This window comes from Bidens hawaiensis, unplaced genomic scaffold (genome assembly GCF_021521415.1).
Source record: "Bidens hawaiensis isolate Kalapana, Puna unplaced genomic scaffold, B.hawaiensis_p1.1 tig00027337_1, whole genome shotgun sequence".
In the NCBI taxonomy this organism is placed as follows: domain Eukaryota; kingdom Viridiplantae; phylum Streptophyta; class Magnoliopsida; order Asterales; family Asteraceae; genus Bidens; species Bidens hawaiensis.
Window position 1 is genome coordinate 206,335 of NW_027494427.1, and position 5,742 is coordinate 212,076.

At 44.6% G+C, this 5,742-nt stretch overlaps 1 pseudogene; it reads left to right on the forward strand.

Moving 5' to 3' along the window:
- Positions 1 to 4,387: 4,387 nt before the first annotated feature.
- LOC143575348 (nuclear transcription factor Y subunit B-1 pseudogene) lies at positions 4,388 to 5,061 on the forward strand (annotated as a pseudogene).
- The last annotated feature ends 681 nt before the right edge of the window (positions 5,062 to 5,742 follow it).

Below are 5,742 nucleotides of genomic sequence, written 5' to 3' on the forward strand. Positions count from 1 at the left end.
TTCTCGAGGCGTAGAGGCTCAGCAACAGCTTCAGCCTTGGTGGCCCTTTCAGTTGCGTTCCGAGCAGTTTCCTTAGCCAGCCGAAGCTGTTCGTTAACAGCTTGGGCAGCCTTGGAACGGGCCTCGAGACGGGCCTGAACTTCAACTTCAAGGGCCTTGAAGGCCTTCTCCTTCTCCGCAGCAACGGCGGAGAGCCTCCTATTCTCCTCCCGGACAACCCGCGCCTGAGCTACTTCTTGGATACGAGCTGCTTTTAACTTGTCGTTTTCACGACAAAGCAGCTCGACGCGCGGCTGCATCCGGGCCAGGAGAACCCGAAGCTCATTGGTTAGCCTACCCTCCTGGTAGCTAGCCATGGCTTCCCCCAACGCACCACTGGGAGCTGCGTGACGAGCCCACTCCACGCACTCCACAGGCGTGCGAAGGGTTGTTCCTCGGCGGATGTTCCATCGTGGAACATACACTTCATTGGAATCCGACACTGCAAAAAACAAAAAGCAGTTAGGAAAAAATGATATAAAAAAAAGGCCAAAAGAACCCTACGCACCTGTAGGGTCGACAACAGGCCGATAGCCGCCAAACCCATCACCTGAACCCAAGGGAAATCCGTCCAAGAGGTCAGGCAGATGGGAAGGAGGCAGAGGTTGGTGAGAAGCCCCAAGCATACCTGAAGGATCGGCCGTCGTTGCCGATGACGGAGGAGGCATGGTGAAGGCCGCCGCGGTAGTAGAAACCAACGGAGGTGAACTCACCGTAGGTGAACTCACAACCGTGGTCGCCGCTGCGGAGGAGTCCGCAGAAACAGTCACCGCCGGCTCAGTAAAAGATTCAGTAAATATGGCACTGACAGCCGGCGGTGATGTCATCACAGTTGGAACAGTTGGCTCAACTGAGTGAGCAACTGAACCAACTGAAGCAGGCGCAGCCGCCTGGGTCATCGCCTCAGGTAGGCTGACCAAGACTACCGTCATGGGTCCGGAGGTGCTCCTCCCCGCTCCACCCTGGAATGCTGGTAGCATCCACGCCTGCACAAAGAAGATAAGTATTAATGATGGAAAGCTATGAAGTTAAAAGTAAAGGAAGTTTGTACTTACGGGTTTTCTTGAGCCTAAAAGTGCGAACAGGCGGGGACGAACCCGATGGAGCCGGCCTCTTTACGCCGCTCACCGTCGTCATCCTGGGCTCTCCGGAGGTGACAGTCGTCGCAGCCTCCGGAGCAGTGGTCTTATCACCACCAGGGTTCCCCGCCACCTCCTCGCTCTCGGTCTCTGAATCAGACCGAGGCACCGGATCGGCAGTGGAGGCCACCTTCGCCTTCCCCTTCCCGCCGGCAGCCTTCTTTTTCCGCACCAACGGAGGACCATCTGCGGATTCCTCATCAGAACACAAGATTAGAGGAATTCCAGCAGAGGTTTCAGCATTGAGGGGTCGAGGGTTGAATAACTCCTTACCTGGCCGCCTGGCGCTCAGGATCTCGTGGCCTGGCGGGTAGACCTCCACGAACCGATCCGCCGTCTGTTCAAGGATGGGCAACTCGTTCTCATCTAGAGCACGAGTACCCATCCGAGCGGGACTATCAGCCTCCCGCGGATGCAGGAGCGACTGCAAGTCGTTCCCATCTGAAATAAAAGAAACAAACAGTTAGAAGACAAACCTATATAAACAAAGAAGAAAGAGCATACCGTAAGGAACAGAGTTCAAACCGTATTCGAGGACGATGGGAACCTGTGACGCCTCCTTCCACACCCGGCTCATCCCAAGCATCACCATCCCAGACTCCGCAAAGCGGTATACCGGAGTCTGGACCCGGGGAGATCTTGGCGAACCACTCCGCCTCCTGGTAGTTGAGGGCGTGAAGGGCGGGGAGTGCTCTCCCATTCTTAAAGGTCATCGCAAGGGGGATGACGCGAGCGGAGATATAAAAAAACTCACGCTTCCACGACCGAAGACTGCGCTCGGTAGCGCAGATCTTCAACCCCTTGATCCGATTGACCAAGGTGTACCACCCCTGGATGCACCTCCAAAAATAGAAGGTCATCAACCGGTCAGCATGGGGCTCCACGCCCAGAATGAGGCACACCCACTCAAAGTGGCGGATCTTGGCGATCAACATCGGGTGTACCTCCGTCAGATGCACGCCGTGCCTCTCCAAGACACGGTATACAAACTTCGTCAATGGGAACCTGAGATTCCCATAAACGAAGAATGCAGCGTACACCCCTATCTTGCCCTGGGGCATCGTACACCGTCTGGTGTGGCTCCGGAAACTCAGGCTCGAACGACTCGAGCATGAACTTCCGGACGACGTACCGATACAGGTCGGCCGGAAGAGCACACTGGCACTCGCCAGCTGTACTCTTATCGTCCTTATCAGAAGTGGACAAAGGATTCTCGACGAACACGTCAGACTCCTCGGCAAAAGAAGACATGTTTGGATGTACAGAAAAACGATTTCAGAATAATGCTCGGCGGAATAGTGAGTATTCGCCGGAAATCGTTTAGAAGATGAAGAGAAGTTAAAGTGTGGATTGCAAAGGACCCTCTCCCCCTTTATATACTCATCGCAATTAATGCGATGAATTTAATGCAGAAGAGAGAGAAATCGCAGGTGCAATGAAACTATGACACGTGGCAATGAGCAAGCTGGCAACAGTTGTTGAAAGGACGCGTGCCATTAATTTCGCGGCCACGCGAAGCGCCTGGAATGACCATATACTGTCACGTCGCCATAACTTCCTGCACGTCCTGACACTGTCAGAAGAAACCGTCGGACGACGTTTCAACAGTTTGGACTGTTCTTATCCTTTCACCAACTCTTCGAATTTCAAAATTTCAAAAAGATTCAAAAGTAAGCGGGAAAATACCCCTTACCTTGGCAACCAAGTAACTATAAGACGAGTACGGGTACAGTGTCAAGGCAAAACCCTTCACATACTTAGCACCCGCAGGGAATTAACTATAAGACGAGTACGGGTACAGTTTTAGTATTTTACACGCATAGATGTCTAACAACTATGATCACTGATGGACCTTCACCAACGAACTACTGACGATCTATATTCACTGGGAAAGTTCTGGCAGATTTGTTCATCACTAAACGCCCGCTATCTGTAGTAAAGTTAATCTTAAATTACAATACACTTTACCATAACCTAATTACGTAAGTTTAATTGTTATTTCAAGTGGCGATGTTATCCATAAAGGATAAGGGTGACACAATTGTTAAACCAAAGATTAATAATTAGGTAATCCTGGCAACCTAAGTTTTGCAAACGAATAGTTCAAATATGAAGGTTTGATAAATTCTTTTTAGGTTTTGTTTGGTAGCACTCATATTACGAGGTGGACACGTGCTTCCTCAAAATAAAATCAATTAAAAAATCCTTTTAATCCAATAATTGTTGACACCATTACCACAATTACAAATTATTAAATTAATTAGTGACCTAGTTAGTAGGGACCATTAGTTACTTATTGCAAGCCATTTTCTCTTTTAGGGTTTTATAAATTGGTCCTTCTACTTTGAATCAAGCATTTTAAAGTAACCTAACATCATTAATAACGGCTTTAACGCAATCAGTTGCAGGAAGACTCTGAAAACTTACCATCAGCATATAACCCATCTTACGCTAGTTCGTATCCTAGAAGAGTGGTGTTCTACTCAATTAGTGACATACAGTTGTTGGAATCAAACTAGGGACTCCCATGAGGTTTCAATAAAATTTTCGTCACACGCTCGTCTCACACTTAATCTAACTAGCATTTTTCAACTGAACCAATGATCATCAACATGAGAGAGCTTAGCTAATTAGATATGTTTGTCTTTGGATGCTTGCTAAGATGACTAGGCTATCTAATTTTGCAAGACGGTCTTGATCGAGTTGAAGATCTAAAGCGAAACTAAAATGTGAAGTTTTTTTACTTTAGAATTACAATAATTGACAAGCATTAGTAACCCAATAGTAAACATTAAATTGAATTATAATTCTACAATATGCTACATGTACTATTCAAAATAGACGAGGACATGATCTTTGTTTGTATTGTTGGTTCATTATTTATAACAATTTCTGTCACTCTCCTTTATCTAATTATAAGTTATGTTTTATGCTGAATATCAACCGTTGATTTCAAGATGTCGTGAACGATCGATACTGGTGGTAATATATTAGGTTTTAACTAGTGGTGTGGCCAGGTCCGCACTTCATAACATCATCAAATTATAGTTTTAAAGTAATGATAAAGACTCAACACTATAGATGATGGATGATATATATGTATATATAACTATATATAATAACTTTTGCATATAACATTGGAGACCAATTGATATAAATAAAACAGCAACGTGTCTGTATTTTAGAGGATCAAGATTTACTTAACCAACATGGTTCACAGTATAGGATCTAATCCTGAGGTGTTAAACACATATGATGTTAGCACCGGTGCATCGATATCTCAACAAGATCCTGAAGTGATCAAGGAACAAGATCGATTGCTACCCATCGCGAATGTAGGTCGTATCATGAAGCAAATCCTCCCACCAAATGCAAAGATCTCGAAAGAAGCTAAAGAAACTATGCAAGAATGTGTGTCCGAGTTCATCAGCTTCGTGACAGGAGAAGCTTCGGATCATTGTCGAAAAGAGAAAAGAAAAACGGTAAACGGAGATGATGTTTGTTGGGCGATGTCCAGTCTCGGGTTTGATGATTACGCTGAACCTATGAAGTTGTATTTGGACAAGATTAGGGAACTTGAAGGTGAAAGGGCTAACCAAAATGAAGGGAAAGATCGTGTCGATCATCTTCGTAGAGAAAGTTCGGCGGATTACAGATCTGCAGGTAACCAAGTTACTAGAAAAGTTCCTCTTTCTTCTTCCCCTAATCTTATAAAATTCACTGTTGATGATAAAAGCAATAGATGTTAGGGTTCATTTTGGAGATATGTTTTGGGGTTATTTTAGATGTGTCAAGGTAGAGTTAAAAACTTGTATGATAGAAGATATTACACCAATTTGGTATTCCATTTAGCCTCTTTTTGTGTTAACTTTTGAAGATGTTGTGTTCTAATCTGGGTAGCTAGGTTATTTTAGTGTTAAATTTCAAAGGTATTCCGTTCTTCGATCCAGATAGGTCTTTTCGTGTTATTGTTTTATATTTTTGAAGATATTGTGTTCTTTGATCTGGCTAGGTTCCGTTTGCGCTAGTTTTTCTTAGGGTTAGAAAATGGAGTTTGTGTATCATATTCGAGCTTCTATCAGTGCGAAGACTGACTGTTTCGATTTTTAGCTTCCAAAGTCGATTTTAACAAGATCATGATTCCTTTTTTTCTGAAAGAATTTCATCGAGTTATAATGTGTGTGCTTATTGTGAGAACTCTATAAACATGGGCTTTAGATTTTGTGCCTGCAACATAATTGAAGATTATTGATACAATGAACATCAAAATGCATGTGCCCAAAATAACCATGGACGAGTGATTTGATTTCTTTGTATCCCGTGACCATTGAGCGTTGGATTAACTCGACCCTCACAACCTTCTGATGCTTATCACCCGACTTCATAGTCATATCTAAACCCGTAGTTCATGATGGGGTAACGTACTAATGTGAAATTACCTACCTACCTAGCTAGTTGTCAAATACGATTATTAGAAATATGCCAATCACTCCCAACAATCTTGGAAGAAGAAGAAAAGTCCTGGCTTAGAATACCATATAATATTAAAGCATCCAACATAGAT